The sequence below is a fragment of the Bacillus rossius genome, chromosome 5, assembly GCF_032445375.1.
Source record: "Bacillus rossius redtenbacheri isolate Brsri chromosome 5, Brsri_v3, whole genome shotgun sequence".
Classification (NCBI taxonomy): domain Eukaryota; kingdom Metazoa; phylum Arthropoda; class Insecta; order Phasmatodea; family Bacillidae; genus Bacillus; species Bacillus rossius.
The window spans coordinates 50,437,930-50,459,616 of NC_086333.1; the positions used below are offsets into that span (position 1 = coordinate 50,437,930).

Here is a 21,687-nt window from a genome sequence, read left to right on the forward strand (position 1 = left end):
CATACTTTATATACCTACTGAAATGTAAATCTTTTCCTAGGATTTTTTTTTAAATATTATTCTTTAGGTGCGTCGAGGGTGAAAATTTAGTAACAAACGAAATGTGCGCGCACTTATGCGACGGAAGTTAAGACAGGTTGAAGTACAATGCACCTGCTGGATTCTGCTATAGGTACCTACCCACAAGTTAAAGTCGTCAAGATGGCAAACCCGCGCGCGCGCGTACACACACACACACACACGGTGTCGGGACAATTCCGGACATCGACAATTCCGGCAAACAGATAAACATAATCTCAATGACAAACACACGTCCAGTGACAACTTAGTTTATTTGTGTTATCTTTAAAAGATTTGTGCAATGGGAGTGCATGACTTGATGTAAGTTTTTGGACATACGCCATTGCTAAGAACTTTTTCTGTTGAAGAAAAACTAATAAATAAAATAAATAAATAAAAATAAAAATAAAAATACTCAAAAAAAGATACAAAAAACACACAAAATTAAGCAAACAATTGCTGTTGTCAACAAGGATATGAACACCACAAAATATTCCGAAACAGGAATATGGTCAGCAAACAAAGAAAAAACAAAGAAAAATGTACTAAGAGAACGAAAAAATCCCCACAAATGATGACAACACAAAAATATTGAAACCCAAAATAATTCAGCACAACAGTTGAAGCGAGACAAAAAACATGACAAAACGAAAAAACAAACAAATACAATAGTTTTACCTAAACAGAAACAGAAACAAGTTTATTTGTCAAACTAAGGATTGCAGAACAAATGTTCCTTGTATTTTGTATTGGGTTAGTTTCAAAATATTTTAATGCATTAATACAAAACAAAAAAAAATATAGCTTCTAATGCGTGCACATAAGTACACGAACACATTTCTTTAGTAGCTAAATGCCTCTGTGGTAGCAAACCTTTTCGCAGAGATAAGAGATAAACGCACCAGCGGAAACTTTTAAAGCACCAAGTTAACACATTTTCATAACTATGGCCCGTGAGCTTGTTCTTAAGAGAAAGCAGAAACGGAAAATTAAATAAGCTACCAAAGTTGTCCGGGTGGAAAGATCTCTTTGTCTTTTTGTCTTAAACGAAGTACGAATGAGAAAAGATATTTCCACAGCTAACAACATTCTTAATATCCTTAATATATTTAGTTTCTTCAGCCATTTTAAATTTAAAATTTATACAGAAACGGGGAAGAAACTTTTGAAGTTTAATTTTTTATTTAGTATTTTATGAAAATGAACTTACGCTCTTGGTCTGGTTCTAAATGTTTTGAATAAAGGAGAGAGATGGAAGTAAAAAAAAAATCTTGGTTTCAACAGCTTGTAGGTCATAACTATTTTCTCTCGTTTAGTTTTCCAAATTTGACTTTGATAAATCATAGTATAAACTTAAATGGATTAACTGAAGTTGATGGTTATTGTCTGCTACTTATAGTTTTCCGTGTTGAGTAATTTGCGTCTGTATTGTATTAGAATGACAACTGTAATAATACTATGCATGTATGCTATGTTATCAAGCGATACAAAATTGTCATGGCATTAAAACTGTTGAAACGAATATGATGTATTTGGGCTTCTATCTCTGACAGTGCATTAAGGCTACTTTGTGTAAAACAAATACTAGCACATTATTGGGGAACGCATTTACGATTATGGTCAGGAAACAAACCTTATAATCATTGCTGGATCCCCCATTTTATTTTGTGTGGAACGCCGCTGTAGCTATCACGGGCATAGTAGACGGCATTACACATCATTCGATTGAACATGGCATACAACACAATTGTTTTTTAAAAATATGAGCGAGTCTTTCAATATTCGCAAGTCATGTGTAAAAATCTAACCTCGTTAACGAGTAAACTCACGTGTTATCATGTTATCATGTTATAATACGAATCTCGGACATGCAATTTAACGTAGAATTCTTTAAAATAATGCCGAGGGTGATAAATAAACAGATGAATAAAATAGTCACTTTTCAGATACCTAAATTTCTGGATGAAACTCACACACTTTCTGCGCCCGCCGCTAGAATTATTTGCCTGAGTCGTAAACGTTGCTTGCCACCATCAGACGCATATAGCAATTAGCAGCACGATACAAACTGAAATTTTTAACTACTATAGAAACGGCCGTCCCCGGCTTTTGGACTTGATTTTCAACAAGGAATGTTATTAAAATACTGACAATCTTGTTAAAATTCACTAAATAGATACTACTATTATGTTTCCGCACACGTTAGAAGTTACACTTCAATTGCATTAATAACAAATTTACCTGAAACTTTTTAAAACACATATCACAAAACTAAGTATATTATATCAGTTTGTAAGTAATTCCTGAAACTAACCTTAACCTTTTGAGTCCATCCAACATTATTATAATATTATGTTAGTAAAAAAGAGTAAAAATTAATTTTTCAGTGACAAGAGTTGAATAATGCCTCTTGAAGTTAACAAGGCGCGCTCTACTTCTGTACTATTATAAGCCTCTTGAAAATTGAGAAGGAGAATATGTATTATACCCCGTGTTGTCAGTCTGATGCTACCCGGCGAGTTAACAATAATAATTTTATTTTATATTCCATCTTTAATTATAACTTTAAATGTATCATTTTTAATTTTACTATTTGTTAATTTCTAAGACCAATAATTTCGTCTGTTGGCGATATCATTACAGTTGTTGTTCTGACAAAAATAATTCAATGCTATACATCAATTATTATTTCACAAGAAAAACATTTTGTAGCAGTCGATCACTGTTAATAACAAGATATTCCATAAAATTATACGCTGAGAAAAATTTAATATAAAATAATGTAAACAATTTTTTAAAAAAGTTTAAACATAAGTTACGTCTTTCAATTAATATTCCTTTATGAAATACAACAGGAAAATATTTATCAAAAAAATTTCATTCCAAATATGACTTTACAAAATACAATGTTTCAGATACATTCGATTTTTTTCTTCATTACATTATGAAGTTGTGTCTAAAGCTTTTGTGCGAATATCTGGCAACAGAGCGCACCGAGCGCTAATGGCAGTAATCGTGCGTTGGAAAGAGAGGGTAAATGCTTATTGAGATGCGCACTGGAATCTATGGACGGGATGCGCTGTACACAGAAAAAAAAAATTCTGTACTGTTACAAAAGATTCGTTTGGAAACCAGTTACCAAGAAATAATTTGTAATACTGCAAGAAAGATATTGTAACACATAACTGTGGTTATTTTTGGAAATATATGAAATACCTTCTTTTTTTTTTTTTTTTTTTTAGATAATACGAAATTTGACGCATGATTTTGTATTTTATTTGGTGTTTCATTCAAGCATAATAATTTAAACCATGGCAAAGATAATGGATTCTTAAATAATTTGACATTATTTTTGTTCTATTATGCTTATTAATGTGCACAGTTAATACTGAAAAGATATTCAGGGAACGGTTTACTAATAAATTTTATTGTTGGAGAGGTACTGGGACAACACAAAGCATAAATCCCCGGGTAATAATCCGAATCTAGTATTACTGCCAACACAATTTTGTATTGATATCGTTGTTTTCATGTAAGTATACAAATTTATGAATATGTGTAATTGTACATAAATATTTTTGATCAATTAAAAAAAGAGCTCATGTAACTCAGAGATAGAAGAGAAACTTCGTTAGCAATTCAAACGTCGACTCGTAAGTATATAGTAAGAGGTAAAACAGCAGAGAGAGAGACAGAGAGAGAGAGAGAGTGAGAGGGGGGGGGGGAGAGTGAGGGAGGGAGGGAAAATGACAATTTTCTAAAGAAATATTACTCACTGTTGAAATTCCCACACCATAAAAAAACTGTGCGTATTACTGGACTCTTCAAACAATTCTGTCATTTGGAACATGCCAAATCCCTGAACGAAATATGAAATCCATAACAGATAGCGCTATCTATGCGGGAAAGCAGGGACTGTCTCAACAGCGCTCTCTACGCTGCTGGTTGAACAAGGAGGAACGCGAGCGCGCTGGTAGCAAATATAAAATTCAAGACATGCACAGCTGACTGCAGGGGCGTAGCCAGGGGGGGGGGGGGTTAGGGGTTTAACCCCCCCCCCCCTAGCACCAAATCTTTAATTAATTTCTTATTCATCACTCAAACAAATTTCATATTAAAATTAATAAAAATTTTACCATTACAATATTTAAATTTAAGTACCGAAAACTGCTAAAATAGCACTATTTTACACCTTAAAATCCAAATTTTCCCGGGGGAGGACCCCCGGACCCCCCGCTTTAATACCGGGGGGGGGGGGGGGGGCATGCTTCTTAACACCCCCCATACACAAATCCTGGCTACTCCACTGGCTGACTGTATAGGATACCTATATAAATTTTCCGAAACAAGTGCATATGTACACATTGTCTTATTCTTTCGTTCGTCTTCTTTCTCCGTTCTATTTTTGTTGGGCGGGGGAACGAATCGTCGCATACTAAAGGAGAACGAAAACGAGCCCAGAAACGTATATAACATAGTGCTCTCGTTATATCTCTTTGGCCAAGTACCTGTTCACTGTTATTTTAGCGTCAGAAATGTATCACAACAATGTTTTTTTGTGTTTTTTTTACGAAAACGTTGCATAAAAATTCGGCCTTGAAATTCTGCTCTCATCGCGCCCAAAGAAGTTTCACTTTAAGAAAAAAATTGACGGTGTAGCTCGGTACTCGGGGGCGGTGCGGCGGCGGCATCTTTACGCCAGCCTCCAGGCATCTTTACGCCTCCCAGCGGGGCCGCCCCCCGCCAGTTGCAGGGCGAGACGGGCCGGCGCTAACCCAGGGGGTGGGTTCCCCTGCGTCCCGCGCGGGGTCGTAAATGCCCTCCGCGTCGCTGGCTCGCGGTTTATTGCCCGGCGTTAACGGGGTCCGCCCGGAAATGACGTGCCCAGCCAGAGAGGAATAGGAGCAGCCGGAGATGAAGTGAACCCATCTATAATTCCCCGCGCGTGTTCTATATTCATATTTGAAAGATAAAAACAAATTACATTTACTTAGGTACACACGTTATAAGTTATACTTCCATGTCATTACTAAAATATTTATCTGTAACATTAAAAAAAGCATATAACACTAAGTATATGTATGCGAATTGGTTTTTGCCTACACGACAGAAATCAGTCTGTAAATACTTCTTACGAACAAATATTAACCTTATTTTTTAGCTGATTCTACATTTAAGATTCAACAGTCAAAATTTTCATCACGAAATCGAATGTATGTTGGCTAACAATTTGTTGTGTGTCTACTGAGCGATGAACGCTGCGCTATCTCTACATTTCAATGTTAACTAACGATTTTCAAAATTGTAATGCGTATGTTTTAAGTTGTCATTATTTCTTTTCATAACTATGCATTTTAACAAAGTATTAAAGGATAGTTGTACTATTATAAGGTTTTAGTTTTAATACCTATACGTGGTGTAAATTCAGTGATGTTCACGAAAGCAGTATGTTTTTGGATTAAACACGTGATTCCGCCATAGTATATAATTTAAAAAAAAAAATTATAGAATGAGTCTTTTAAGTCTTCATACAAATGGTGAAAGCGGTGATTAATGTTTTATTCGTACAAATGGTATTATATGAAATATATAAAATAATGTCAGACAGTTATTCCTTCGTTAGTGGCAATTTCTTTTCGATTCGTTCACATTCCAGAAAACGAAAAATACATTAGTCACCGCTTTCACCACTGTGTGTCTAAATGGAATTCTTGGATTGATGGATTGTCTTCACAATAATTAACACCAGAGCAACACCCTTGTTTGACAGAAAAAAAAATAGTCATAGGAAGTGCGGCTTTGCCACGAAATAAACTCACTTACTAAAAAAATAAAATGTTCACCAAAATTTTCCTTGCTTGGAAAAAAAAACCCTTCTCTCTCTCTCTCTCTTTATTCCCCCCCCCCCCCCCCCCCCCACACACACACACCATTTATCCCATTAGAGCTTGCCAGAATGTTTCTTTGTGGAAATTTTCTCAGGTAACCTATCTCCAACATTCGATTTCTCCATCCTCCCCTGTGGTTTCGTGTGCCTTCCAGTTATAAGGTTCCCATACTACCTGGATAACTATAGACGGGAGATAAATGAAATAGGCTATATACAATAGTTATTGTTTTTATACCATTGCAACACCGATCGGAGTTAAGAACTTAACCACTTACAGTTACGTGTTATTTATTTCAAAGATAAGGGCGAAAGCAGGATTTCATTTTGTGGGGAGGCGGGATTGAATAGAACTTTTAAATCACGCAATTTAACCAAATGTAGTTAATTTCGTTACTTCATAACGCACGATGAATGCTTCACGTGGCGGGTCCACCCATTTGCAGCGCCGCTAAACCACTTTACCCGCGGTTTGCTTTCAATTTCTTTCATTTTGTTGGTGGGAATTCTAATTTTTTTTTAGTTGTTCTAGGGGAGGGGGGCACTGTTGGAAGTCTCTCTTATAACAGATATTAATCAATTCTCCGCTTTTACGGAGTTTCGGTTGGTTTCATTCGTCGGGATTGTGCAGTATAGTGTACCTACTCGCAGGCCCGCCGCCGCCTGGACGTGGTTGCCCGGCGAACCCTGCCGGTAGCGAAGACAGTATACGCCCTTATAACTAGAGACTGAAAAAATTCGCGCTTTCGATGACCTCTAGGATAGACTCCACAATCCTCTACACACTCGGGAAAATGCCACCTGCTCATTGGCTACTGACTCGTGATACCTGTCAACTGGGACGCTTGCGATTCGATTCTTTTTTGGTTGAAGGTTTTTCATTAGCTCAAAGTACTTCAGATACACTGTGAGCCAATCAGAGAAGCAATATGAAGGTACAGTTGTTTGGATCCTATCATATCATGAAATTAATCCCGAATTTTTCCGGTCTCTACTTATAACACATCGCGAGGTCATGCCCCTTGGCGGCCTAGTTCAAGTGTCCTTCCTGCAGTCCTCCGAGGACTCACCCCCTCCCCCTGTCTCCGGCCAATCACGGGCCTCCGCCGCGAGGTCGAGTTCCTACCTGCTGGAAACCGCGGCGATCGCTACGTTTATTAATACAGCGTGTCCATGAAAGAATGTCCCAGTTATAAATTTTATAAACAGGCTACAAGCCAATCGAAAAAAAAAATAACCAAGCAACCTTCAAACACAGACTGAATAAACAGCTTTTTTGTAACACCTAATCATGATCACTTCGCTGCTTACGTCTTTGAATGAATCTGTTTGTGAACGTGTGTGTGTGTGTGACTGTTATTATGTAATGCCAATTATTATTTTTTTTCCCCTTAGTTTTTGGCGAAGTGTCATGTTTTTACCCCTAGCGTGCACGCTTGTACTTAGTTTAGGGTAGTAGTAAATTAGTTTTTGGTTGGATTTTGTAATACTTAGCTCTTGTTTTTGAACGTTTACCAAAACAAAATTAGCACATTAATTATTTACTTTATCTTAGTTATGTTAATTTTTTATTCTGGATATAAAATGCAATGGTTGTTTATTTACAATTATGGTTAAGGGCAAGATAAGGCGTATTGTCTTAACCTTTCTATTTACAAAGACGTTAAGTAAGTAATAAAGAAAAGTGTGTGCGTGGAATCCATGCGCAACAGAAGGTAAATTTCTTGCGTATTAGGTAAAGATAGATACCAATTATTAATCTTTTTTTTTACTGAACAATATATAATAATTGAGAATAGTAAGGATGCGGGTATGATCACAAATGAAAATTATAAATTATAAAGAAATATGGCAGCTTCAATCGTCAGCCGTTACGAAAACTGAGGAGAAAACAAACACAGGCGTTACGAGAATTCAGGAGCATCACTGCTGCGTAATTTCTACCTCTCCCCTGCCGTCTCCTCTTCCGGCCGTTACAATAGCATATAGCATGCTTCGCTACGTAACTATCACCCCCACCCTTGCCGCCTTTCTACCGGTCCCCCCCTTTCCACGTACCTAACTATTCCCCATCGTGCGATCGGAAGTTTCGTAACTCTAGAAAATTATAGTCCCCGCAGCAAAGAAGTTTCATTAAAAAAATTAAATTTAAGTTGTATGATGTAAGGGTTTTGGCGTGTTACTTTATAACGTTTCTAGACTTCCAACGTGAGCTGGTAGCAATCTGCACTTCAGACCGGCTGGGGGCTCTTACCCCTCAGCCCTCATCCTTCTGCTTTTTCCCCTCATGTTCCCTCTCCCTTCTCCCCTCATCCCTCCAGTAGAGGGCACAGCCATCCAAACACGAGTCTCCCTCTGCCGCGCGCGACTGATTTCCCGCCGAAGATGTTTTTTTTTTTTTTTTACCACAAACTCGCGTCCTTTGCCCATACGAGGATATTTTTTTTTACCTAGGAGTGTGGTGGCAAGCTTGAACGCTCTGGCGGGTCTGAAGCAGGGTAGAGGACGGGCGTAAAATTAAAGGGGGTGCTGGAAATATGATTTCATTAGGTCTTGCCATTCAACTGGCGCGTTCCGACGTTGTTGAAATGAGAGGCGGATTGAATTATGCCTTCAGGTTTTGTTCCTCTCCTTCCTCTTACACTTTATCCTTCTCCTCCTCCACTTCTGTGTTCGTCTGCCATTCCTTTGGCTCGAGGGCGCGACAGCCAGCCCAATCGCGCCCGTGAATGTTCAATTAGATTTTGACGCTCCGAAGCGAAGCTAACTGAGTTACGGAATAATCTTTGTTCGTCACATCCCTTGATCATTGAAACGCAGGCGTTCCAGAGGTGACCCGAAGGGCAAAAACGGGCTAGTTTCCGCGTGGGAGGGCTAAAAATATGCAAGCTTTAAGAAACGAGAATAAACGAATGATGTGGTGCTTGCCATCTATTCCCTATTCCCCCTCTTTCCCCCCCATCCACGGGTTAAATTTCTCTTTTAATTTTTCACGCATATCTAATACGTTGATTCGTTACTGGAAATATTTTCTGTTTAATTATAACCTCTCACTGATCCAGGAGCGCAAAGCTGTATGATTCGCTAGTGATTTTGGCCAGGGGGGGGGGGGGGGATTAATTGGCATGGTGGGGGGGCGGAGAGTTTTGCACGTGGGTTTTAACCGACACATGTCATCTCTGGATATGGGTTTTTGTATGTGGTATACACCGCCTATATTTTGCCCTGAATGCACTCAGTAAGCAGAAAAAAAAAATATATATATATATATATATATACAGAAAGTTTTCCATACAACACAGTTTTGACGTTTACGTTCACCAACCCCGTTTCACAGTCACGATTTTTTGCAAGTGCTAGCGGACCCCCTATCAGTGAGAGGCTTCTTGTTTTCTTGTTTCCCGAGGGGAAGGGGGGAGGTAGGGGAGGGGACTCCCCGGGATCTAAGTCCATACGTATCGGGAAGCCTAAGATACACATCAAGCTCTGTTCTTGCCCGAACACGCCCGAATATTCACCTTCGGCCAACCTCGGGTTTATTTTTATATATATGTTTCTCTGTTTATTTTAATGTAGCTATACTAACCTAACTAACCGTCCATAGTGTTTTAAAGTGTTTTAATGTAGCTAACCTAACCGGCCACTTTTAATATTTGAATTCATTTTTCCTGCGCAAAAATAAAACAAATCCCGAGGTTGGCCGAAGGTGAATATTCGGGCGTGTTCGGGCAGGTACAGAACTTGATGTACATCTTGGGCTTCTCATGCGTATCAGTTTACCTAAGCACGCTGGTTCTTCTAGCGCGGTACCGCCTCTAGGCAAAAGACTCCGAACTAGCGCGTATCCAAACACGCGCGCAGTCCGGCCCATGGGACCATCCGCCCTCGCCACCGTTATGTAGCACCGGGTCTGGAACTGTACATTTACTGGGGGGAACACACATGTTTTGTGCGTTTCACACATTTATTAAATAAAATAAAATAAAATAATGATTTATTGTATACGTTTAGAGGACAGATGGAGTCGTTATGTTTGGCAGTAATAAACTTACATCCAACAACTGATGATTATTAGTTTGCGCATAAGCATGGGAAAAAAAGCAAAATGGTAAAAAAAAATTGATTTTAATAAATAATTTTTTTTTACTTGAAACCGGCGATGCTACGATAAATCGCGATGGTTGCGAATGGAACGGATGAGGTGATTCGGGGAAGGTTGTTTCCGGTCGATGGGAATATAGAGATAGAAGGACGCCAACTTGGTTTCAACCGTTTTCAAACCGTCGAAATTTGATGTCGTTTAATTTTTAAAATAAGGCCTCGTCAAACACGCAGCGTATATATTTCAGTGAAATACCTGAAGTCAATTGTGATTAGTTGCTAAAATACCAGTTTGCATTGTGAAGTCATTTGGAATAGAAAAACATCTTAGTAATGATTTCAACTATAATAATGTCAGTACACAGTAAGTTATGATCTTAAAAAAATATCTTAACGAGTGATATTTTTCTTAAACGAAAGCAAAATTTTAATATTAAATGTTAAAAAAATTATAGCTTTAAAAACTATTGAAACTAAAATGGTTTCTTCTAGTAGTGCATATCTCTGCTATGAAGAGGTTCGCCTACCAGGACACACATACTCTGCACAGAGCTTCAGAAGAAAAAAAAACACCCTCAAGATATCAGAGTAGTGGCTGTTAACGAAAAGTATATATAAGAATACGCTGAAGGCGTATTCCGTATTTTAAAATGCATTTTAAGAAGTGTGAAAATGGTTGTAATAAACGCTTGTTTCCATAATTATAAATTAGGCATGCAACATCCGGTATAGATTCCTAAAAGCACTCGAGGGACTTGCATTACACATTTATCTTCATTTCTTTGCCATATAGTTAGAGTCCCGGAAATTTCGCGGATTCCTCTGGCCTCCAGTGGCGTAGCCAGGATTGGTGTATGGGGGGTTTAAGAAGCATAGCCCCCCCCCCCCCCCCCGTATTAAAGCGGGGGGTCCGGGGGTCCTCCCCCGGGAAAATTTGGAATTTAAGGTGTAAAATAGTTGTATTTTAGCAGTTTTCGGTTTTTAAATTTAAATATTGTAATGGTAATTTTTTTTAAATTTTAATATGAAATTTGTTTGAGTGATGAATAAGAAATTAATTAAAGATTTGGTGCTAAGGGGGGGGGGGTTGAACCCCTAACCCCCCCCCCCTGGCTACGCCCCTGCTGGCCTCAGGATAGAATTCAAAGTTATAGGTGTTCTCGGCCCATGTTTACTTTCCCATTGGTTGATTTCTTAGCGAGAACATTTTTAATCCTTGTTATTTGGCACTACCTGATTCGCTTACTTCTCTCCTAGCTGGACATCGTTTGGCTCACGGTCGTAGAGGGGGCGTGTCCAGATAACTGCGGTCCGATCATGAACACAGTGCGCGACAGTGTGGAGGTTTGCATTCTAGCTTGCGACTGAATGAACGCGCGAAAATTCCGTGGCTCTACACATAGTGTCACGGTCACCGCTATGATCCCACGTTTTTCCGCACGCACGAGAGGAAATGTCTGCGCGCCAGCTCCGGCGAGCGTCGCACTTGCAATCCCGCCCCACGAGCGCCTGGTTGCCGGATGAGAAGCAGAATGAGTAGGATGGGGGGGGGGGGGGCTCGTCTCGCAGCAAGGCGCGGCGGTGATACGCGACGCGAATTGCCGCTCGGTGCGACGAGTTCCGCCCGCGCGCTAATTGAAGCGCCGCGCCGCTCGGCTCTGGAAGCAGGGCCGGCGCGTCCTCACAGGCGAACTAGGCAACCGCCTAGGGCGCCAAGTGTAGCTGGGGGCGGCGCAGCACTACACATAACAGCTCATATAATATGTTTAACGATTATTGAAACTAGATGAAAATGGATTTTTTTGTAACAGTTTGGAATGTTTATATTGATATAAGTAATTATTTAAAGTCCACGGTGACCTGTTTATGATTTGTAATAAGTAAAAAAAAAAAAAAAAAAAAACCTGCTTACATTTGATTGTTGACAAAATCTTAGGCTTACGCAGGGGTGCCCACAAGGCACAAGGGGGGGGTAACGACGCAGACTGCGTCATTAAAATTTCAGGGGGGGGGGGGTGTGGTTAAAAGACGAGAAAAATATATATATTATTTACATAATTATAGCTTCTAATGTGAAAATACGTTTCTGGTGCTTTGATAATTGAAAGGGATCTTGTAAATCAAATTGGCAACCCCGCACTTTCCTCAACAAAAGCAGTTTGGCATCTGTCGGTTCAGGATGGAAATATTACCTGATATGACGAAAATTATTATTAGAAAATCAGTTTTAATTAATGCAAAATGTGATAAAATATAATACTTAAAAAGTATAACATTATAAAATAATTGAGTAAATCATTGAGAAAATGGCATAAAAAATTTCGGGGGGGGGGGGGGGGGCGCATCATTAGGTTAGGGGGGTGAGTGATAGTGTTGGGGGGAGGGGGGTGGACACCTCTGGCTTACGTGATGTATTTTGAGGCAAGGTCAATTTTATTTTTGGGTGTCCGGCCCGGGGGGGGGGGGGGCATTAAGGTTTTCGCCTAGGGCGCCAATTTACCTTGCACCGGCCCCGTCTGGAAGTCCCACGGTGTCGCCCCCGAGTCCCGGGTCTCGGTCGGGTGACCGACGCGGCGCGGGTCTGGCCGAGTGCCCCCCCAGACGCCCGAGTTCCGCCGGGAGACTTCGCTCCGACGGCGACGCTTTTCCCAACGAGCCACGTCACTTCTTGGGACCAGGGGCGTAGCCAGGGGGAGGTTTTAAGGGTTCAAACCCCCCCCCCCCCCCTTAGCACCAAATATTTAATTAATCTCTAATTCATCACTGAAACAAATTTTATTTTAAAATTAATAAAAAAAATTACCATTACAATATTTAATTTTAAGTAACGAAAACTGCTAAAATAGCACTATTTTACACCTTAAAATCCAAATTTCCCCGGGGGAGGACACCCCGCCCCCCCTTTTAATACGGGGGGGGGGGGGAGGCCATGCTTCCTAACACCCCCCCATACACAAATCCTGGCTACGCCACTGCTTGGGACACGCGCGCGTGCTGTAGGCCCCAGGCCGGTGTCCATTTTTTGTGAACATATGCCATTGCTAGTTAGTTAGCTTCGTATGTCGCAGAGAAAACCCTTGATAACAGACAAAAGAAATATTAATACACAAATAGGCAAAAAAAAAAAAAAAAAAACAAGCCTTAAATAAGTCTATGTGTAGTCAGTACAGATTATTCCGTAAAAGGTTTTAGTGTTTCACCTTGCCGCATGTGTAGCGCGTTAAAATTCTTTGTGTACTTTTTTCTAATTTAAACAAAGTAGAGATACATTTAGAGCGAGAAAGATAATTATATATATATATACATATATATATACACACACATGCATTTTTGAGCTACATGATTCTTTAAGATCTAATACAACTGTTTATACTATTTGTTTATAAATTACTGTTATGAAATTACGCTGTTATTTAAGATATTTGGTACACGTATTTCATCGTAACACATAAAAAAATCGTCTTAGTTTTGTTTGCTTTAGTAAATTACGTTTTCTATAATTTCATCTAATTTATTATGTATATTATGTAAAACAAGTGTAGTGAAAAACAAAGTGCAAAGGACAATAGAAAACTGTGAGGGCAATCATTGTTTTTTTTTTTTATGTGTAACAGATCTCGGTACCTATTCGGCATTTGGCAGGAGTAATTTCGATAATGAAACGGAAGTTGCATGGAACGGAAATGTGTAACCACGCTGCTGCCTGCCATATGTGGCGGATGGAACGAACCAAAGTTCTCTAAGGGGAACTTTATGGTGTTAACTATTTAATGAATTTTAACAAGATGAGTAGTATTTTAACAAAATTCCTTCTCTAAAATAAGTTCCAAGGCCGGGGTTTAGATACTTGTCAAGCCTTTTTTCGTTTTTATTTTACTTTTTTTTTCTCGCCTTTTAGTTATTATATGGTTTAAACTTTCACTCAGCGAATCGAATAATTCAATAGGTAGTCTTGGTAGCTGCTCCGGCAGCTAATTCTAGCGGTGAGTGCGGGAACTACGTGTGTTTCGCGACAAGAAATGCAGTCTAAAACCCTATTAATTACGTGCACATTTATCACGCTCGGCATTTTATTTTAAAGAATTACTCACACGTTCAATTTCACGTCTGTCAAAGTTAGTGTATTTGCAACATGAGAACACTTGAATTTTTGCTCGTTACACATCGTTGACGAGCACTGAAAGACTCGCCCAAGTGTGTTTTTGTTTTTCCTTCCTTAACCTGGAAAAGCCAGGTTTTTGAGAACTGTGAAAATTCTAGAAGATATATGTTACGAGACACGAACCATGTGACCACGGATGAGAGAGAGACTGAACGTTTGACGAGAGCGATGCGCCACGTCGTCGGTCGGGGTGATGAAAAAGGGGGGAGGGGGAGTAATGAATTTGACTCACGTCCGTTTTCCGGGGTGGATTGTGTTGATGGGAGGGTTGGTGAGGGGAGAGGGGAGTGTCCCCCCTCCCTCCTATCGTCATCCATCACACGCCGGACGGCCGGATAGCCCCGTCTGTTCTGCTCGCGACGTGACCCGCTTCTAGCCGGCAGCCGGGGTAGCAGGGTTGTCGTCGGACTATGCGGCGCACTGCAGGTCTCGCTTCGACTTTCCAGCCTCGGGCGTCGCGTCGCCTGCATTCCGCGGCCTTTTGCATTGGTCACCCATCGCAGTCGTTCCGCTGTTACAAATTGGTTCTAGGACCTTCGGAAATCGAAGAGGTTTATTGACGTGAATGCGTCTTGAAAATTGCTTCCGTAGTGGGAGCATGGGCGTCGCAACCGGGGGGACGGGGGGGACGGGGGACGGGGACCGCCCCCCCCCCCCCAATAATAAAAGTCTTCAATTTCGTCCCCTCCAATAATATATTTAGTTTCGTAGTTATATTAAAAATATGATTTCTGTGATATAACCCATATGTTGCGCATGGTGCATTTAGTCCAATCGTGGTAATGTGAGCACTTTTTAATTCGATCTTTGTGTAAAATAAAAATCAGGTCCGATACCGAATACAGATATGTTAACTGTGTTTTTACAAATTTGTTCTTCTCTGAAAATATTTTTTTATAAAAAATAAATTATATATTGTAAACAACTATAATTAGAATATGTAGGAAAGAAAAATGCCTAAAAACCACCTTTTTGCACCTTCAAACCCCAAAATTTTCCCGGGGGAGGACCCCCCGTTTTTTCCCAGGGGATGGATATTCCTCAACACTAAATCAATTGAAGTCCCCCCCCCCCCCCCCCCAAATATATCCTTGCGACGCCCATGGTGGGAGTCAATTAAAAAAAACGAATGATAATAAAATCGGAGGATACAGTTTGGTGTTGCAGCTACATATCTATCATCTCCATCAAAAATTTTATTACATCACGGGATAGCTAAGGGATCAAAGAATTCGTTACGCTAAGTGAGGACTGTGACGCATCGTGCTGCGGTGGAGGGGAAAGCGCAGCCATTTTGAAGTTATTTTGCTGCGTTTACATATTATCATTAAGAAAAACTGTTGACTCGGAGTAGCTACGAGGTTCGTTTGAGTTTAAATCGTCAGCTCTCGTTAAAATCTATCGATTGCATATAGAAAGCATTAGTGTAAAATAGTTACAGTGAATATATATGGTGTTAAAATAAAAAAAAGACAATTCAAACATGATTATAACATACATAAAATAGCGTATTTTATATTTTGTATAGAAAATATTACCTGTTATGTACACGTCTTCACGTACATCACACGGCCGTGTCCATGACATAGCCACACCCCATTTTTTTGTGGTAAATTTACGTACACTGAGTAAACTTATTTTTAACATGAATCCAAATGAATATTCTTAGTATGTTAACAAAACATTATGTGACTGGTTAAGTCCACAGTAAGAACACTCATATTGTGACCACGTGTATGTTAATCTTTCTTTAGAACGAATCATACAACTCGGAAGTCGATATACTGAGTAGTTTCTACGAATATTTGGTTTTTTTCTTAATATTATGTTCATTCGAGTTAAACTCTTAATTGAAAAGTGGGTAAATTTACTTGTAATTTCTAAAAAGTGTAGAATTGTGCGACTTACGAAAAGTTTGTACATTTTTGTTTTTGTTTCATGGTCTCTGAGGCCCAAAAACCATCGTAAACTTCAGTGTGTGTGTATGAATATGTTTATAATATACATACACGCACATCCATCTGTATCATTCACGGACACCAAAAAAAACGGTCTTAATATCTTTTAACTTTCTTCCAGAATGATACATAAAACCTAGAGCTGGAAAATCGTGGTGAGTTCGTTAATAGGCAAAATCGGACTACAGGGGTAAAAGCAAGGAGGTTAAAAAAAAAATCTTAAATCCTATAAATTGAAAAACATCGCATTAGTTTAAATCATTAGATATTATTCTTACTAAGAATATTGTCGAAAAAGTTTGTTTGAATTTTTTTTTATCATTACACCAACCATTAGCTGAAGGGATGGGAAAAATAGGAGTTGTAGGATAAAAATATTCACAACTTCCTTAGTAGCCACGATATCAAGCCCGTGCAATTTTGTTGTAGATCTTATAAATAATGACAATTTTTTTTGGCCAAAATTATGAAACACAAACGGTGGCAGAACTTCAGGAACAAAACCACGCGATTTGAAAACTGCTCGAGATATCCGAGAGGCGTCCGTTTACTAAAACCATTTGAGAATACGCCGAGGGAAGATGAGTAGTCCTGTTTCCGTATTTAGTTTATAAACTGTATTTTTAGAAGAGTGAATATTGCAAAACCACGTATTTTCAGGGCATGAAACACCCGGTACTGATTCTTGAAAGGGACTTGCATTACACCTTTAACATCATTTTTTCCGTCACATAATGCTACGGTTACCATTTAAATATGACAGTTCCCCAATTAACGACTAGAAAACCGCGCGCTCGTTCAGAGCCTTTGCGCTTAGAGGCGATACCGCGCTAGAAGCACCAGCGAGCGTCGCACTTATCATCCCGCCTCATTAATATAAACAAACATCTGACTAGACGAGCCCCTTAAGCGCTAATTCCTCACGTAGCTCACCTACAGGCACCTAAAATAATTTTAAACAATGCAAGAGTGAAAAGATAAATGCATGCAAGACTTCATTAAATATAATGATCTCAGTTGCGACCCATTTTTTTTTTTCAAAGGCTGACGTGACCCACATTTTCCTACCCTACTAATGACTCGATTTGCCATCTCTCCCTGCCTCGCTGTTTTAACGACCCTTGTTCGCCCGATGAGCGACTTTTGCACCCGCGATAAGAAAAGTTAAAGGAAACAGAATTAAGTACGTCAGCTGTCTTCGGAAACACGCTGCACTCTGGTGCCCGGGAGCCAGTATCATATTTAAATGGCTGAAGGCACATGACAAACACAAGTGCCCGCCTAGTCAGGTGTGTATCGTGTTGGTGAGGCGGGACGATAAGTGCGACGCGCGAATATGAATATTTTATTTTTTATGTATTCTCTAATATGCGACTACGAATGTTCATACGGAAATAAGAATAACACTGTATTAGAATTCACACTTGCAAATACGAATTTATTCGTCTTCACAGTTATAAACACGAATATTTTCGTATTCATAGAAATTTTTTTTTTTTTGCGAATACATTCTTATTCGAATTGACGAATACAAAATAGGACCATCACTACCTGAGGGGCCCTGCCAGAACCAATAATAATAATAATAATAAAGATAAAAAATAATCATAATAAAAATAATAAATAAAATATAAAAAATAAAAAAATAATAAAAAAATAATAAATAAAAAAAATAATAAATAATAAATAAAAAATAATAAATAAAAAATAATTAATAAATAAAAAATAATAAATAAAAAATAATAAATAAAAAATAATAAATAATAAATAAAAAATAATAAATAAAAAATAATAAATAATAAATAATAAATAAAAAATAATAAATAATAAATAATAAATAAAAATAATTAATAATAAAAAATAATTAAAAATAATAATAAATAATTAAAAATAATAAATAATAATAAATAATAATAAATAATAATAAATAATAATAAATAATAATAATAAATAATAATAATAAAAAAATCATAAAAATAAAACTAAAATAAAATTGTATTAGGTCGTCGGAAGCATTTTTCATAAAATTCTTATAATGACTGCCAAAATCTCGCATTTTATAAGCTTTATAAAAAAATATTTCGCTGCGGACAGGATTCGAACCTGTGCGGGCATAGCCCATTGGATTTCGAGTCCAACTCCTTAACCACTCGGACACCGCAGCTCATGAAGGGTTCTTTGCCTGATAATTGATTTGACTGGTATTTGTCGATATGTAAAGTTTTTGGCTTGGTTTACAAACTATACAAAAACGAACGACACAAAATGTTCAGCAGCCACACTGTAGAGCATTATAGAGTACCGGTTTATAAATGATGAAAATTTAAATATTCATCCGGTTAATAATTAACGAAACGCAAGTGTTAAAATTTCTACTTCCGACTTTTTTGCTTTTTTCGCGTGCTTCTCCGACGGCCATATTTGAAAAGAAGTTTTCCGAAAACTTTGTTTGACGTAGACTCTATGTGCATAGAAACCCGCGTTCTTCACTTATATAAAAAAAACATTTTTTTACACTGTTTAAACTTTCATAAAGTGACAGAAAACACTTTTAATTTTAAAAAAAAACCTGATTGGGAAGAACTGGGTTGGTATAGGGATAACCCAATTATTATTTTTTTTTTCACAGTTTTATTGACTGCTAATATGTACAACACTAATACATAAACTTACTTAAAATGCCTATAATCAATTACTCGCACTCATTATCTCAAGTCCTTACACACCGCACCTCTGGCGCAACTCTCGCCGCAGCACTCCTCGTGGACCTCCGTCGCCGAACTCTGTTATTTAATAAATAATTAAATTTAATAAATTAGATTAAACATTAAACATATTTATTGATTTCATTATTTATTATAATTCTTCCATATTATTTTACTAATTTTAATATTTAATTTTTTATACGTGTTTATATGATTTTGAATACTGAAATTTTTTTTTAAATATTTTAATTTTGATTGGACTTCTACTTTACCAACCGTATTTATATCACGCCAGCCCTTTCACAATTTTATTGCTATTAATATTTAATGCAAAATTAAAGTTAGTGTTTCATTACTCCAAGTAAGTAGGCTATAACTTCGTACGCGCCTACATAAGTAAACTCACTTTTTTTTAGTTTATGAATTATTCTTAACACATTATGTAAACAACGTTCTTTGAATTATTCTTGCAATGGACAAGATTGATTAAAAATATATTCTTGAAGTTACGCTACTGTTGGTTTATACCAAGGTAGGTTAAGTATATTAGGTAGTCATCAGCCACAAGCTAGTGACGTATCTGGGAGGGCTAGGACTTTGCCAGGACTATAATCGAGCATCTACATATCATAACTCTCGTTTATCACATAAGTTTTTCTATAATTAATAATTTAAAACTAGCTTCACTGAAAGAAAAATAAATAAAGGCTCTCTACTCTAATTAAGTCGCATATAATATTAAGAAGTGTTATGGAGACTTATGACCTTCCAAACTGTTTGCAGAGCTTTATAATAAAAAACGTAAATTACAAAACAAAATTATTATAATGTGTCAATCATATTATATGCACGTTCAAGGGCACTTTAACGCCTCTCTGCAAGTGTTCACACTGAATTTCATAGGGGGAAAAAAACTAAGAATGGACAATGAAAATGAATACATAAACACAATTAGTGTATACCAGCTATGGCGTTTCAGCATGAAATTTTTTTATAAAACGTGATGTAAATTTTTTTTTGATGGCACCTTTCACTAGGACACTTTGAAAATTTACTTCAGTAAGTAGGTACCTTAAAGTCTATAAAGAAGGTCAGAGAAAATGGCATGTCTCTGGAAAAAAAAAGGGGGGGGGGATTGGTGGAAGGAGTTTGGGGGTTATTTACAAGCAGGGACGAAAATATATAGGATTCCCAGAGAGGTCCTCGGAATTATGTTATCATTATAGTTCACAGTCACAGTACGCAAGCGCAGGGTTTTTGATTCCATGTTTACGGCCGGGGAGGGGGGAGACACGGTTAAAGCCTTGTAATATAAACTCCTCTCCCCTCTGAAGGCTCTGCCATAATTGCTCATACGGGATTGACTGATCTGCCTTACAGCGTTGTACATCCATGTTGTCAGAGGAGTTTTTTTTAGCTTGTCACAATTGTCTCGTCCGTTGCATCTGGTTCGTATTATAATAAACTACGTAGAGGGCAGCACGGTATATTGATACATATATTTATATTGGCCTTTGTCGTTAGCTTTAGACTAAATATATATAAACGAAAATGTGAATTTATGAAATTTCGACATATTTCTTGAAAATTTAAGTTATTTATTAATATTTTTCCAAAGTTGTGTTTTTTTTTGTGCCTACGCAATAACATTTAGAAATTATTTGAATTTATTATGTGTATCTTCATTTTTCCGTTTCAAAGCAACTTAGCAAATAACAAACGCAAATACAGCGAAATGGTGTAGGCTACAAACTCGAAGTGACACAAACCTAAATATTAAAATGTTTGTCAGAAAAAAAATATTTTCACGCGATTTTACAGTTTGTACTCAACACGCTTCTCGTTGGGGAATATTTATTTTTCCGGACGTCAGATGGTGCAGTCTTGCCTGTCTGACATCCTAGTTCAGGTTCGCCGGCTCCGATTGGACATAGCTCCACGCGACGGCACCATCCGCACTTGACGTCACAGGTCACGCGAACCAATCAAATTCCGTATCCGCACCTGCGCCGTCAGCGCCGACAGATAAGACCCAGGGGGGTAACACTACGTGGGGGGTACGAAACTATAATTTGAATTTAGTTTCCCTGCTAATGCCAACCTCCAAATAATGCACGGACCCGTAGGGTATAAAGGTATGTTGTATCTTCAAGTGAAAATAATAGTTTTCAGCCAACCCGATAATTGTTATTTTGCATCTTTAAATATTACGGTTATAAAAAAGCTATTTAGTTTTAGTGCATTGTTATCAGCACCTTCGTTGTGACATATTTATAAAACCTCGAACTAGTGGTCATTGTTACAAGTGATTGGTTTTGTGGCATATGTTTATAGTCTTGAACTGGTGTACCTATACTTTTGCGTTTTTTGATGTTTGAACATATGTATCCTTCTGTATACGGCATATGGTAGGAGTAATTACGTAAATGAAACGGACATGTGTAAACACGGTGCTGCCATCTGTGGAAGTCTCAGAAATCTCTAAAAGATAGTGGACCCGTGTGATTCATCCGTATAAATTACTTACGTGAACACATCGCAGAATTTACACCACGCATAGGTATAGAAAATTAAATATTTATAATAGTACAACTATCCTTTAATACTTTATGTTATAATTTATATTCCTAAACATATATAATGACAAAAAAAAATACACGTAACTTGACAATCCTTAGTTAAAATTGAAATGTAGAGATATCGCTGCGTTAGTCATACTGTAGAAACACAAGAAATTGTTAGCCCACACATATTCGACCCCATGTTAATAAAACAATTTCGTGATTAAATAGTTATTGAATCAGCTCAATAAGA

General features: G+C 37.9%; 1 protein-coding gene and 1 non-coding gene across 2 annotated transcripts in view; one reads left to right on the forward strand and one right to left on the reverse strand.

Annotated features, from left to right (window-relative positions):
• LOC134531786 (FERM, ARHGEF and pleckstrin domain-containing protein 1) overlaps positions 1–21,687 on the forward strand; it is a 348,816-nt gene that overhangs the window by 130,723 nt on the left and 196,406 nt on the right. The window lies entirely within an intron of this gene.
• Trnas-cga (transfer RNA serine (anticodon CGA)) lies at positions 18,251–18,332 on the reverse strand. The gene has a single exon. It is a non-coding gene; the product is annotated as a tRNA-Ser (tRNA).